Below are 16,146 nucleotides of genomic sequence, written 5' to 3'. Positions count from 1 at the left end.
TGGAATGCTTGGGAGGGGTTGGAAGGGGAAGATTTATGCTGTATATATGTTTCCACAACTGAAAAAAAAAAGACAGTCTAAATAGATAATGACAATTAAATGCCAAAGATGATCCTGGAAGGGATCTGAGGTTGGAGGAGAGGAGGCTCAAAGGGACACAGTTGGGACATAAGAAAAAAGTGAAATATAGAATGTAAGCTTTGTATCAATGTTGAATTTCTTGAACTTCTTAGCTGTGCTTAACGTGATTGCATAAATGAATGTTCTTGTTCATGGGAAATGTATATGTGAATTATATTGTTCAAGGATGTGTGCAGCTTGCTCTCATATGTTCAGAAGACAGAGCAATAGATGGTGGATGATAGATAGATAGGGAGAGAGGAAGGGAGGGAAAGAAAGAAATGGTAAGGTAATAGGATGTTAAAGTTGGTGGATCGGGGTATTGGTGGAGGGGGTTGGGGTATGCTGGAGTTCTGTGTGTGGGGTTTGTATTGTTTTTGCAACTGTTCCTGTAAGTTTGAATTTATTTCAAAATAAAATTCAACAAAAAATAAAAAAAAAATTAAAAATTAAAAAAAAAATAAAACAAACAAACAAACACTATATTTGACCTCTTCAAACACTGCAGTCTTTAAAAGGTTCTTCAATAGGCTCAATGTTGTATGTAGAGCATTCTAAGGAGTGGTTATGTAAGTTACTGGTCTGTAATTCTGTGAGATGCTTAATCTTAATGAAAATAAAAATTTACACAGTGCAAACCGCCCCAGTGCTTGTCTAAGTGTTGGGGGTAACAATTAATCATCACTCACAATTACTGTCACATATACTTATCATAAATCCCACAAAGCCTTAAAAATGGTTTTCTGTCAAGGTGCCATAGTGCCTAACTAGTACTCTTGGAAATACATGGGGCTTAACTTCCTAGAAGCCCCTACATAAACCCAGTTGCAAAAGCATGTTTGTTCCAAAGGCACGTCTGTCTCCATATTTCCCTGTACATGCCTCATTTTTTTGCATGCCCAGGCTCAGGGATGAGATTCTCCATTTTCCCAGAGGCGTTATTGCTCTCTGGAGCTCCCATCACCTTTGAAATGTAGACACAAAGGCAAACTTGCCAGATAAATGGGACCATAATTCATTCATTACAGTGGCTCCCAGCAGCTGTTGCTGCCGAATACTGACTTGCATTTTGCATGCACAATATTCAAAAAAGCTACAAGTTTAGTAAAAATAAACTTTAAGAGATAAAAATCTAATCTATGCAATAATGAAAGACTCAGATTAAAAGATGGCAAAAGGAATTAAAAAATGAATTACATAAGCATACACCTTTGGGAAGAGCAAAGAATTAGGAGAGTATATTTGAAGCATCTCTTATACCTACTATGTGGTATGAAACCTCAGTTTCATCTTTTCACCAACATGCACTTTTGCTGAGAACATGGAAAGAAATAAGACAATCAATGGTTTCCATTATTACCTCTTAAATTATTATTTCAAAGGCTCATGTTAAGTATTACCTTTACAAACTCATGTTATTAAGAAAAGGTAAAGAAAAAGAGCAAGACAAGTTCATTCATGATGACTTTGAGCTCAGTCACAACCTAATCTAAAGACTCTAGTCTGAATGTTTTTCAGTCATGCAACAACATTGCCTGTTGTGTGGTTGACATTGTTCTAAATGCCATGGACATATCAGTGAGCAAAATAGACAGTAAGTCTTGCACTCAAAGAGTTTATATTCTACAGAAAAAGTCAATTCCTGTGATGTTTACTATATGCCTATTGCCCCTTTATCCTTTATAACAAACTGTGAAAAGAAAATCATGATCATCATCCTAGTTTTGTACACTGGGAAACAAAGACACAGAGTCATTAAGCAATTTGTCCAGGGTGATGCAACTAGTAAGTAGTGGTGATGGGATTTAAACCGAGACAGGCTGCCATGAGATCCTGGGAATTTAGTCATTAAATTTTATGACAATTATATGTGTAGAAAGTGTTTGGTGACAACTATGCTGAACTATTGACTCCACAATTAACTACTGCTGCAACTTTGGGCCAATTGCTTAATTGTCTGAGTTTCCATTTCCTTGTCTCTTAGCAAATTAGTTCTGGAAATAAAAAGAAAATAGATTTTAAAACATAATGAAAGCTTTATGCCTGGCACCCCATAGGGGCTAGCTCAAGAAACATTTATTGTTTGCATTTTAAACATAACAGCCACTGGAAAATAAAGGTATAAGAAAGAAGAGGTGTTTTTTCTCTCCTTTGGTTTTGAACCCCAAGAAAGGTGGGTGCCCCAGGGAAAGGCAAGTTACTTTTGTTGAGAGAAGTACTGCAGCAAAGTAAAATGAAATTCTGGCTCTGACACAGTAGGTGACACAGACCTACTGGGTGATCTTTCAACTAAAACTTACATTTGTTCTATGAAATGGGGATAACAATGCTCATAGTTTGTGATAAGGAAGATAGCGCAATAAATGGCAGCTATTATTATTAATTTTATGATGTTTCTATTTTCCCAAGCTTCTGATTCCTCTAAGTGGTCCTTTCTAGGTTCCAGGTGGGGAAGCCAGGATGGATTTGCTGATTGACAGCAAACCTACAGAATCCAAATCTGCTTTCAAAGGCCAGTTTACTCCAAATTCAAAAATCTTGAGCCAACTGATTTTTCTGTCAGGAGAATTTGTAAAGCTTTCCCCTCCCCATCAAAAAAGTGATACCATTCATTATTAACCAAAAAGTCTTAAAAATTCCAAATTCATTACAGAAGAATGACCTGAAACCTGCCATCCAATCATCACTTCTGATTTTCTGAATCATTTGTAGTCACTGGAATCTCCATTCATTACTTATAGCAAGAGTGGGCCAGCTACAGCCTGTGGGCCATATGTGGCTTGCTGCCTGTTTTGTAAATAAAGTTTTATTGGAATACAATCATGCTCATTCATTTACATATTATTGTGCTACAACCACAGAGTTGAGTAGCTCTCAAAGAGACCATAAGGCTTTGCAGAAAGCTGAAAATATTTACTGTATGACTCTAACAGTGAAAGTTTGCCAACCCCTGCCTTAGAGGATTTTACATTTTATTTATTTAAGGGGTGATTTATATAGAGATACTCAGTGTCTAGTCTTGGGCAGAGAAGAAAATACCATAACCAAGTTTTTCCTTCCAAAGAGAAGTACATTGCTATCTTAATAAGTATCTGCATTGCTATTAGGTCAACATTTAGTTCCCTTAAAGCATCCTAATTAAATTCCTCATCATCTTGGAAGGTGTTTCAAATATAACAGGTTGGTGGTCATTTTTATTGATTTCAGTCTACATGGCTAAAATATTCAATAATGTTATTTCTGCAGAAGATGTTTAGACTTGCCAAGGTGGTTCAGACACAAAGATGGAGATATAGAGACAGGAATGAAGACATACCTCTTCTGGTCCTTATAGCTGCCAGGTGGGAATCTGAGGCTCCACAAGCCTACATCACATCCACAACATCATACAACCAGATAGAGACACAGGCAGGGCTCAGATCAAAGACTGTCTTCTTTCTCAGCATCGTGCTGCCTCATGGTGCAGTCAAGTGGAGGATGCTGGAAGGGTTTACAGAAGATGCAGGAAACCAAGAGAAGAATAAAACTGGAGTATTCTCTTGGAGAGGGCCAAGAGAGGATGTACCGAGGCAGATAACAGATGTGCGAGACAGCAGTATGGAATAAAGGGGTTCATAACTGGCTTGTGAGAAAGAAGACCTGGCAGAGAGAACTCTCAAGAGAGTCCTGGGGGGCTATAACACATTGGAAAGTTGGGAAGGTTTCCAAAGTGAGGTAAGCTGCTGAAGAAGGAGGAAGGGTAAGTCACACTGCTAATACATTTGGGCCGTGACCACAAACCAGCTTATGGAAACAAATGGCCATGTCCACGATCACATCAGGGACAGTTAGCGATTACACGAATTCCTAAGGGAGAGAAAGAACCAGATTTGCAGGCATTTTCACCTTCACTGTATGGAAAAGCTGATTACTAATGTGAGAACGGACATGTCAATGGTACCTTGGGGTCTTGTCAGCTGCTCTATTACACTATGTTTAATTCTGAATGTAATGATTTCAGTGACAGCACTGGGGAAGAATTTTCCGTGATTGAATCGTGAGGAAGGAAGTTGTGACAGGGCAGTATTTCATTTTGCTAACTAGCCCGTCTCACCCCTCAGGAGTTAGAATGTTTAAAAGACCACAATCAGGCTACAACCCAGAACACCCATTTATCAACATCCATGACTACCTATCCTTTGCCAAATCTGCGTGTGAAACCCAGTGCAACACAGGTAAGTACCAGGGCTTGTTTGCTCAAAGTTTATAATCACTGGATATAGGTTGTTTTTAATTTTTTCCAAAATTGTGCTTTTGTGTTAAAGAAAACCTCAGCAAGAAAAAGAGAAGAAAATATGGTATCCCGGAAAGAACTGTCATTTTATTTTTAATAACGTAGACTTTGAAATTGGACTTCTAAACTTGAAAAAAAAAAAGTATAATTACCGATTGCATTCTTTCACGCTTTTCTAAAATTGGTTCCATCCTCCCAAGTGATGCAGAAATTAACATATGTTCTTAATTTAATGCTTACTTTAATTTGTAAATTACATTGGAGGCCACAAAAATACTATTTGTAAGGTAAAATTTGTTTGGACCATCCACCTGTATTTGAGCCCCATAATGCCCCTTTGTTAGCCCTGGCTCATTCTTAAACAATCATGTGTATAAACATATAGACCTACCTTCACCCTCCCAGCCTAAGACTAGAAGGAAGAGGATGAAAATATTTAATTCCTTTCAGATGTTGTTTTCCAGCCCATGATTTCTTCATATTAGTGTCCTTCACAAGACAGGCAAAAACAAAACAAAATAAAAACCAACAAAAACAACAAAATACCTACCTCCAGCTCAGACTGAGATTCAGCCATAAGGGGCCTTGGGGCAAATTTACCCTCAACCATTCATTTCACAGACGTGGGAACCCACTGCATGCAAACCCTACATAGGTAAGACCCACTGACTATTTTTAGGCAGTTGTGGCTATTAGAATGGTTTCACATTAAAAACACCATGTTCTATGTGGTGATTTGTTTCTCAGGTAGTAGGTTGAATATTGTTGCTAACAGAATGTATTGACTCTACCTCACTTGCAGGTAGAATGTGGAAGAATGCATCCAGAAGAAGCAGATCCTCGTAACTAAAGAAGACACACCTGTCAGTCATTTGTTCCACAGATGCTCTGACGTGACACTTTTAACTCAGGACACCCCATTTCCCTCATCTTTTGGGCACGCTATCTGGAAGTTAAGTGGCCGTAGATTGTGCTTCAGCTATGATCTGCTTATTAATAGTAACACTCTGACCCATGAGCCTTAATTCATTGCCAGAAAAGCCCAAACGAAACTTTTCCTCCTTAGTTATTCTCTTGATGAACTGAACTGTAAAGATCGCCTTACATTTCTTTACAGACCCACAGAATGTCACAATGCCTTGCACCCAGTAGGTGTCCAGTAAATGTTTTGACTAACCTGAGCTTTCCATACTCTTCAAGCCCCATTAAGAACGTCACAGAGGCTTTAGAAGCTCTGGAATGAGCTGCCTATGGTGATCCATTGTCAATTCCAAGTGCCCCTTGCAAGAAATAAATATTCCTAGTTCTCAAGTTTCCTTCAGAGGGTGTTTTCCATTCACATATAAACATTTTTAGCTGAGCTCTGACTCCACCTAACTGCAGTCTTCCTTTAATAGCGTATTGTTCTAAGAGGACTGTCTCCAAGGGACTCAGGAATATATCATGTCTCCAGCTGTGAAGGTAAATTTCATGGTGTTAATTCACTTTTCCATTTGATTCATTTGTTTTTCCCAAGATGCACCTTTCATGTTCAAAATAATCAATCTATTCCAAACGGGTCCTGGAAGTATTGCCACGACAGCATGATGCATAAAGCAGAGCTGGAAGTGTGAATACACTGGCCTTGTATAGGGAAGCAAACCTTGTTTTCACAAACAGTGGTAGAATGGAATGGTTTGGAATGTGGTGTATGGCAACTGGGATGAAATAAGTCCCTGAATAACTTTTAGAAACATCTGTTTAGAAAAACAAAACTGTAACACCAAAAAAAAAAAAAAAAAAAAAAAAAAAAACAAAAATTTGGAACAGAAATCTTAGAAGATAGCAAAAAAGAGAGGGGAAAACAAATGTTCAAAAGGAAAGCATTACTGATGTTTTGCCAAGAGGTCAAATTGGCATTAATACATATGTCCAGAATAGGGGATTATTTAAAGAATTCTGGTAATTCTACACTTTGCAATACCATATGGCCTCTTAAAAATGCTTTCAAAGAAGATTCTTTACAAAGTTAGAAAGTCGTTCTTACAGGGTTAAGTTTAAAAAATCAGCTTGTAGGAAAATGCCATTAAAATATATATTTGCTAAAATAAAGTAAACTTGAGAATAGCTATTCAATGACTTTTCATCTTTATGATATAGTAAATGCAGGTTCATCTCTGAGATGTCTGAAACGTAATAGGCGAGTCTATGTAGACTGATTTATGTTTTGATTTTCCTTGCACATAATGTAAAGCACTCAATAGACAGATGTAAAAATGTTTGTGTATACAAATAATGCAAAATAACTAATAAACTATTATGTTGTTCACTTTCAAAAAAAAAAAAAAAGGAAAGCATTACTTTACACTGAAAGCACGCTCGATACAAGAAAAAAATAAATTGGAGTTCATCAGAATTAAAAACTTGTGCATCTAAGGATGTTACCAAGAAAGTGAAAAGACAACCAACAGAATGGGAGAAAATATTAGGAAGCCATGTAATTGTTTAATATGTCAAATACATAAAAAACTCCTACAACTCAACAACAAGACTAACAACCCGATTGAAAAATGGTCAAAGGTAGCACAACATTGTGAATGTAATCAACACCACTGAATTATATATTTGTGTGTATGTTGCCAGAATTAGAAAAACAGATAAACATAGGCCTGATAACACAAATGGTGAATCCCAATGTAAACCATGGACTACAGCTAATAGTACAATTGTAATAACATTCTTCCATCATTTGTAACAAAGGTACCACACTAATGCAAAGTGCTAATATTTGCTGGGGGTGGGGGTGGAGGGGATGTATGGGAGCTCTGTATTTTCTGCATGATTTTTCTGTAAACCTCCAACTTCTCTAATTAAAAAAGCTATTAAAAAGTGGTCAAAGGACTTGAATAGACATTTCTCCAATGAAGATATACAAATGGCCAATAAGCACATGAAAAGATGCTCAATAGCAAAATACAAATCAAAACCACAGAGATACCACTTCACATCCACTAAAACTGCTGTTATTAAAACAGGAAATAACAAGCGCTGGTGAGGATGCAGAGAAACAGGAACCCTCGAGCATTGTTGGTGGGAATGTAAAGTGGTGCAGCCACTGTGGAAAGCAGTTTGGTGACTCTTCAAAAAGTTAAACATAGAGCTACCATATGACCTGGAAATCCCACTTCTAGGTACATACCCAACAGGATTGAAAGCAGGAACTCAAACAGATATTTGTACACCAATGTTCCCACAAGCATATTTACAATAGCCAAAAGGCAGAAGCAACCTAAGTGTCCATCAACAGATGAATGGATAAATAAAATGTGGTATATTCATACAATGGAACATTATTCAGCCTTTAAAAGAATGATTTGATACATGACACTGCATCAATGCACCTTGAAGACATCATATTGAGTAAATAAGGCAGGTATGAAAGGATAGATATTGTATGATTCCGTTTATATGAAATAGCAAGAATATGCAAATTCCTAGAGACAGAAAGTAGAGTACAGGTTACCTGGGTTGGGATGGGGAATGGAGCTAATGCCTACTGAGTATAGGCTTTCTGTTTGGGGTTATAGGAGGGTTCTGGTAAGGGATGGCGGTGAGGGTAGCACAACAGTGTAATGTGATTAATCCCATTAAATGGTGTACTTGGAAGTGAATGAAGTAGAATGTTTATATTTTATGTTATGTGCTGGGGATTGAAACATGTCCCCCACAAAAGGTGAGTTCAAATCCTAAACTCTGGTCCTGTAGGTGTGAACCCTTTCGCAAACAGCACCTTTGAAGATGTTGTTAGTTAAGGTGCCCAAGCTGAATGACGGAGGGCCTTCATCCAAAACAGCTGTAGTCCTTACAGGCAAAGGAAATTGATCACGGAAAGCCATATAAAGGTAGAAGCTGGAAGAGAAAGGAGAGGATGTCGCTATGTGACAGAAAAGCCAAGGAACCCCAAGGATCACTGGCAGCCGGCCTCAGATTGCACATTCTTCTGCAAGAAAGCATTATCCTGCTGACACCTCAGTTTTGGACCTCTCCCAGCCTCAAAACCGTGAGCAAATAAATTTCCACTGTTTAAGTCAACCCATAGAGTTGTATTTGTTTTAGCAGCCAGGAATCTAAAACAATGTTTCCACATTTAAAAGAAAAAAACGAACAACTGAAGAGACAATGACAATTAAATGCAATTCATGATCTTGGATGGGATCTAATAATGGAGGAGAAAAGGCTCAAAGGATATTATCGGGACATATGAAAAAATTGGGATACAGATTGAATTTAAATTTCTTGAATTTGATAACTGCACTTAAGATGGTTACATAAGTGAATATTCTCATTCTAAGGAAATGGACATGGAGGCATTGTATGTTCTAGAAGCATGATGCATTCAACCTATATGCAAATACTCAGAAAACAGACGGATGGATGGATGGATTGATACAGCAAATGTGGCAGCATGTTAAAATTGGTGGATCTCAGTATCTGGTGCATTTTGCTAGAGTTCTCTGTATGGGTTTTGTATCATTTTTGCAACTCTCCATAAATATATATATAAGAGATATATATATCTCAGATATTTTTAAAGGAAAGCTTCCTGTCTATGTTTATTCTGGGGCTCCAGCAAACTGAGGAAGAGTGGGGAAGCTTTTTGAAGACAGGGACTCCTTTGTTTATTTTTTATTTCCCTGGGGGCTCACACAAATTGAAGATAGGTACTATTTAAGGCATCTTGTCTACTTTGATTTTATTTCTTTCACATTTCTTTCAATGCTTTCTAAGGCACTTAAAAGCTTTTTGGGGTAAGGTGTAACTCTGTGATAGATATATGCAACCAGCACTGTTATAGGCTCTTGGAGTGACTCAGAAAAAAAGATAAGGCTGCCATCTGATCTGACTTCCAGTTCCCGGCTTTAAGATGTAAATGGCTGAAGTGGCTGACCGAGGCAATAATCTGGGCAAGAAGAGAACGAGAGCCTGGCCCAGGTACTGCCAGTGGCATAGAGAGAGGAAGAAAAGGTCACAAGACAAAATTCAGAGGAAACACTGACAGCATCGTGATAGGAAAGTTTCTTCACCTGTGCAGTCAGACTGTAGCACTCCCTCAACAAAATTTACACCTGTTTTAAGCACGCCTACAGCATACCAGGTTTCTGGTGGGCTTAAACTGCTGTGAGGAGCACATGTAGTGAGGGTTTCTGAAACTTAATCATTAAACAAGGTAATAGCTGCTATTAGGTGTTGCAGAAGACCCAGAAGACCAAGTAGCTAACTGTCTGAGGAAGTTGGAGAAGATTCCTCAGAAAAAGTGGCTTTGGAGGATAATCTTAAAGGTAGACAAGGAGAGAAAGAGTCTTCCCAACAAAGGGACTAAGAGAAGCATGGTGCATGACGGGAATGACAAGCTCAGGCACATGGGGCAGGAGAAGAGGCCAACCTGGGCAAGGTAAGAGCCAAGGGCACCTTTGATGCTGTGCAGAGCGGGTTGGGCTGCATCCTGGTGAGGGGCTGCAACTGGGGCTGGAGCCACTGGAAATTTTAAGTCCTTTAGTGACCTGATGAGATTTGCATTTTAGAATGATCCCTTTGTGTGCAGTAGGGAGAAAAGAATGGGTCTGAGAGGACAAGAGTAAAGTCAGGGAAACCAGTGAGAGAGCTGCTGAATGTACTCAGGTGAGATATAATGGCATCCCAAGAGAAGGCAATGATAACTCTAGAAGAGAAGAGAAATGGAGGGATGCAGGGTAGAAACAGGAAGTTGAAGCAATATGGGCTTGACCAGGAATGAGCTGTTGGCATTGAGTGAGAGGGACAGAGACAAAGGTGACCCCAGGTTTTATTCATTCTTCACCAAATATCTTTTTGAGTGCCTACTAGGTGCCAGGTGATGCTGTAGACATTAGGCAAACAGCCACCAACAAAACAGTCATCGTTCTAATCCTAAGATTCACGACTAAGCTGCAAACATTGATGAACATGCTGCTTTGCAACGAGTCTGCTCCAAAAATATTTAGGGTCTGGCGTGCTTAAATGTGATGCAAATTTACAGTGAAATGACTTTTCTGGTACTTTCTTTAACCAGATGTGCCTCATTTGAGAGAAGACAGAATATCTGCAGTCTTTAAGAAAAAATAATCAACATAAAATGCTCTACAATTTAGTTGATTAATGCACATAACACTACACTGTGGATTTTTTCATCTTGCTGATCCAATTCTACAGAATACAGGAATAGGAGTTGTGTAATTTGGATTTGAGTTCTAGGCTGTGTGCTTAGGAATAATATCTGCTGTTTGTGCTTATCCCCTGTGCTGTCAATTGCCTGGTTAGTCTCACACCCTTCCCTGCACTTCCAGAATCCTCTGCTCTGTTTCAGGAGAAACTGTACTCTGAGGCTCTTTTGCTTTCTGGGTTCTTGGTAGGTTTGGCCAACTGAGAAGTTCTAGCAGAAGATTGGAGGCAGGAGGAGGTGAGAAGCCAGGCCATGTCTCCCTTCCTCTTCCTGCTTCTTGGGGGAGAGACTGAGTCTTCTCTGCAGTGCCCAGCTCTTCCTGGGAATCCCTTGCTGAGGCTCTAGCTACTACAGGATGGTTTCTGGGTTCTGGTAAACCTCTTCCTCCATTGTGCCTGCAGCCCCACATGTGGTGGCAATTTTCTGCAGTTGCTAATTCCTGGGTTGCATCACTGTGTCATCTGTTTGTCTTCTTAGTTGTTTCATACCCTGTGCGACCAATTTCCTTGATTAATCTTACATTGCTTGTAAGACTGGAGTGGTTTCCGGTTTCTATTTTCTACTCTGGACCCTGACACTCAGTGTGTCAGACATTCTACTAATTAATGCTCTAAATATGTTTTAATGGTTATGTCCATTCTATATATGAGGAAACTGAGGCTCAGAGAACTTAAGGAGCCAGCTCTAGGTTAACACAGTTAAGAAGTTGCTGAACAGTGATTTGAAACCAGGTCTGTTTTGTCCAGAGCTCACGATTTGGGAAGCTAATGAACTCCTCTCAATCCAATTTCATCTTCATCTGTAAAATGGCAATTATAAAAGGTGAATATTAAATAATAATGTATGGAAGAGCATTTCATAAACTGAACACATTATTTTTTCCCATATTTAATGGCATCTGTTGCTGCAGCAAAAAGAATTCTCACTATGCCTCTTTTGTTTTTATTTCTGAACATGATAACATGGTAACACAGAAGGTGGATGGTGATGTGGCATGATTTGGGGATTTGTGCAGTTAACAGATATTTACTGAGCACAATTTAGAAACCAGGAACTGTTTTATGTATTGAGAATACAGCAGTGTCAACACAGATAACGTTCATGAAGCTTACAGTCTGGTCAGGGTCAACAGACAGTACTCAAATGAATATAGAAAATAGTGAATGGAGACAAGTGCTATGAAAAAATAAATAAAGCAGCTGAAGGAGATGGATGGTGATGATAGAGGTGGGGTGCTACTTTGGAAAGAGTATCCAGAGAAAGATCCTCTGGTATGGTGACATTAGAGCAGAAACATGAGAGAAGTGAGGAAACAAACCATGCAAATGTTGGGGGTGGGTGATCCAGTAAGTGCAGAGGCCCTGAAGAAGGAGATTGTTTGGAATGCTCAAGAAGCCCATGTGTCTGGAACAGAGGACACATGTGCAGAGAAGTAGACCAGGTTGGAGACAGCCAGGAGGTCAAGTATGATCTTACAGGCCATTGTCAGGACTTTGCTTTTATTCCAATTGAGAAAGGAAGTCATTAAAGTGTTTTAAGCAGAAAGGGGACATGGTCTGTCTTAAGTTCTTTAAGACAAACCACTCTGGTTGCTGCGTGAAGCCTGTAGGGGATCAAGCAAGATTGCCATAAAGATCTCTTGACTTCCAATCATAGTCCCATCTCACTTCTTAACAATTAAAATCTTTCCAACAGAGGATAAACCAGAGATAATGCCTAAAATGCTTATATCCCCTGGAAAGGCAATATGTTTGCTTCAGCTTATTTTACGAGTAATATAAGGTACTGACCATAGGTACCTGTCCTAAAGCTGGTTTTCACAGCTGGGTAGTCAATAGACATTGAAAATAGGGAAACTTGTTCACGTGAGATGGTCTAAAGAACATGGCCACTATAAGTGCAATGGTCATCTGTGTCACAATTGTTTCAAGTACAATTTTTAGCCCTTGCCTGGCATGCAGTGTTCGTCTATCAATCAATCAGGTTAAAATCTTCCAGGATCTAGAAGCATGGGGGAGAGCAGCAGGATGTTAGTGTTACAAACATTGGATTTCTTGTAGTCTGCTGGTTTTTGACAATATGAACCACACTGGATACTAGCTTTTTGCCCCACCCTTACTCCAACTGTTATGCAACCTTTCAGGTGAGAAAGGATGGTTCCATAATTTTTGGGTTTCTGCCACCTCACACTGGGCTCTGGAGGCCAAGGGGTGGGGAAGGTTGGGGGGCAAACAAGAATGGGAAGACTGCCCCAGTTGCTGGGAGGAAACGCCAGAAAAATGGTTCTCAGTGGGGACATCCATCTTTGGGAATTGCCTTGGCCAAAAAAAACTTCCAGGGGCAGCTTGTATCCAGTGACTGATCAGCAGTCCCCTTGTCCCATCTTGGGAGAACCCTGAAGGTCCATCCCAGCTCCATCGCTCCTCGTGGGGCAGCTGAGGCTGTTGGGGACTACATGACGGCTTCATTTCTCCCTCTGCACAAACCTGTTTCCTTCCAAGAGCACTTTCTAACAAACTTCTTGCACACTAATTTCAAAGCTTACTTCCTGGGAAATCTAACCTATGACAGCACTTAAGTCAAGTGACCAATTTGATATCTTCAGTGATGGGATAGATAAAAATTATGTGCCTCCTGATAGGATGTGCTGAGCAGAACACAGCATCACTTCTATGATATTCCTATGAAAGATACATAATCTGATTCTAACCATGAGGAAACTAGACAAACCCAAATTGAGGGGTGATCTACAAAATGACTGCTTTGTAATATTCCAAGGTGTCATGTAATGAAAGTCAAGGAAAAACTATGGAACTGGTACAAATCAAAGAAAACTAAAGATACATGTGACAACCAAATGCAACATATGATTCTGGTCTGGGTCCCCTTGTGATAAGGGACATTATTGGGACAGCTGATGAAACTCTAATGGAGTCTGAAGATTATATGCTCATAATGTATTGATGCTAATTTCCTGATTTTATAGGAATGTCTTGGCTTTATAGACTGAAGTATGCAGAGATGAGGAGCATCAGGTTGATGAGTCTCTAATGGTTCTGGAATAAACAAGTCCTCTCTAACATTCTTGTAAATTTGAATTTGTTTCAAATTTCAAAAAATCTTTTTAAACAATGACAATAACAATAAACAACATATCTATGCAGTGTTTGTATAATTGCCCTGTGTATTCTTGAAATGAAATTTTTTGAGCTTTCTCTTTTTGGAACATCAACGTCAATTCTCCAGAAGTATTTGCTGCAGGGATCTCCTGCTGGTTGCTCCACACTAGACAATGTCTTGTCTCTAACAAAGAGCACGTGTAGTCTTTCCTCTCCTAAGCACTGGCTCTAAGAAAATATTGAACTAACTGGCAAGGAGCAGAATGTCAATGAGTGCCGGACCTCACAGAATACTAATGCAAATAGAATCCAGAGGCTGAAAAAATCAATATGCAAGCAGTTACTTAGTAAACCATTAAAATGAGATGATGGAGCATCCAAACGCCAAGTTTACTGTGTCCTATAAATCTAGGGGAAATGATGCAGAGAGCAAAAAGCTTTCTTTCTAACTTCTGAAGATGATTACCTTATGTTTGTGCCCTAAATAATCAGGACTGTGATATTTTTCTTGAAATTTTATCTTGATGGTTATAAACACAAGTGCTGTCTTTATGAATCATCTTTATTTTTAAATTTTGGCTAACACTCCACTCGAGCATCTTTGACATGTTTAAAGCAATTTGTTTCACAAATATGAAAGTTAGAAAAGATTGAAATGATGGCAATGAAGTCAGACAGACAGCATCATTTAGAAATATGTTGCAAAAATACAAAAGCTGTTTGATAGAAAATGCCACCCTAGCTGTCTTCACTACTTCATTTCCATCATTTTAGTCATAGAAATATTGTTTTTGTCTCTTTTTGTGAAACTAATTGCTTCAGAATACTAAAAGCTCTTGCCTACCCTGAGGACTAATTTTCTGGCGAACCTGTAGCATAGATGTCAACCTAATTTTGAGATGCAGTGCATCAAACATGGCTTCTACCATAGGGAGCCAGCTACAAGGTTGAGAAGATAGGTATTTTCTCTGGTTTTTTTTTTTCCCCCACACAAGGAAACAGGACTTGAAATAGCATTGGTTCTTATGATATATGTTGAAATAGAAAGCATGATGCCCTTACTGGAAGAGTGGATAGATAGCATTGTGAAGATGACTGCTTTCCACAAAAGTCCTGCAAATGCATATCTCCCCAAGTGATACCCACAGTGTAAAGTGTTGTATACAACTTCATTTAGCTACTAGACTGCAGGGGGCATGAAGCCCCACAGATTCCCATTCTACATTGTCTCACCCCTCTTTTCCGTCCCCTCCCTTACTTCCTTACTGAAGGCCTTTACATTGTCCTCCCTAAACTATTGAAATGACTGCACAGAGCAATTTTTGTCTGCCTGGATAATACAATTGTGGTAGAGAACTCTATCAGTTTAGTACTTGATTATATACTATATGTTTGTGTTCCTTAATTGTGGGATCCTTCCCATCCCAACCACTTACCAAGTTCTTTTAAGACAGGGATGGTGTTGTCAAGCCCTCTTAAATCCCCTATAGCACCCTGCTCACTGCTGGACAGAGCAAAGGTATAAAATTCGGAAATTAGCATCAATACATTATGGCTATTATGTTCACTGAGCCAGACACGAGATGAGATGTCATCAAGACACTTAGACCGAAGTGGACAGGAAGTCGACAGGTAAATTGGAAAAGCCACATCGAGTCTCCCTGAAGAGTCTTGGCAGCCAAGGAGCATCCAAATGTCTAAGGTGGCTTTGGCCATAGATGGTGCAGCTCATTTAGAGCATCCAACTCCAGCTTCCAGGAGGCCAAAGAAACACTCATGAACACACACAGGCATTGCTTTGTCAACCAACTGAGGGTAACTCCTATTGCTTCCCTAGCAAATGGGTCAATTCCAAAACATTCATCCAAAGGACAGTGTGTATGTGTGCATAAGAGGGAGAGAGTTAGAGAGAAACAGAGAGACAGAGATGAATTATTTTTAAAAAAAGGAGAAAAGATTGGAAGAAAGACAGATATTGAGAGGAAAGAGAAGGTAAAAAATATAGGAAAAGGTAAGTATAGCTATTTGTAATTTATCTCATGGTTGTCTAATAGTTATCTGGCTTGGCTGCTGTTATAGTAATCCTTTATGAAGGTTATATTTCCTTAAGGAATACTAGAAGGAATTAGCTTTTCTATAGTTGCAATATTCAAAAATAAGGCTGGTAATTGGGTCATCCTATTAGCAAGCAACTATCACGAAGGAGTTCAAAGAGTCTTCCAGTTATTCCCTTATCAATCAGTACAAAATGCTCATAGAATCACAAGAAGGCACAAATTATGAATAAGTAGTCCACTTGCATTCTTTCTTCAGCGGGTTTTAATTCTACTCAGATACTTTCTCTTTTCACAGATTGGAGACTTAAGAGCAAGGTGTAACAGTGGGCACATTAGTCTTCATTAAACATTTTTCTCCCC

General features: G+C 39.1%; 1 protein-coding gene across 1 annotated transcript in view; it reads right to left on the bottom strand.

Annotated features, from left to right (window-relative positions):
• The window catches only part of F13A1 (coagulation factor XIII A chain), a 194,560-nt gene that overhangs the window by 144,941 nt on the left and 33,473 nt on the right, over positions 1–16,146 (bottom strand).

The sequence above is a fragment of the Choloepus didactylus genome, chromosome 7 (assembly GCF_015220235.1).
Source record: "Choloepus didactylus isolate mChoDid1 chromosome 7, mChoDid1.pri, whole genome shotgun sequence".
NCBI classification, from domain to species: domain Eukaryota; kingdom Metazoa; phylum Chordata; class Mammalia; order Pilosa; family Megalonychidae; genus Choloepus; species Choloepus didactylus.
This window is presented reverse-complemented; position numbering and strand designations above follow the sequence as displayed.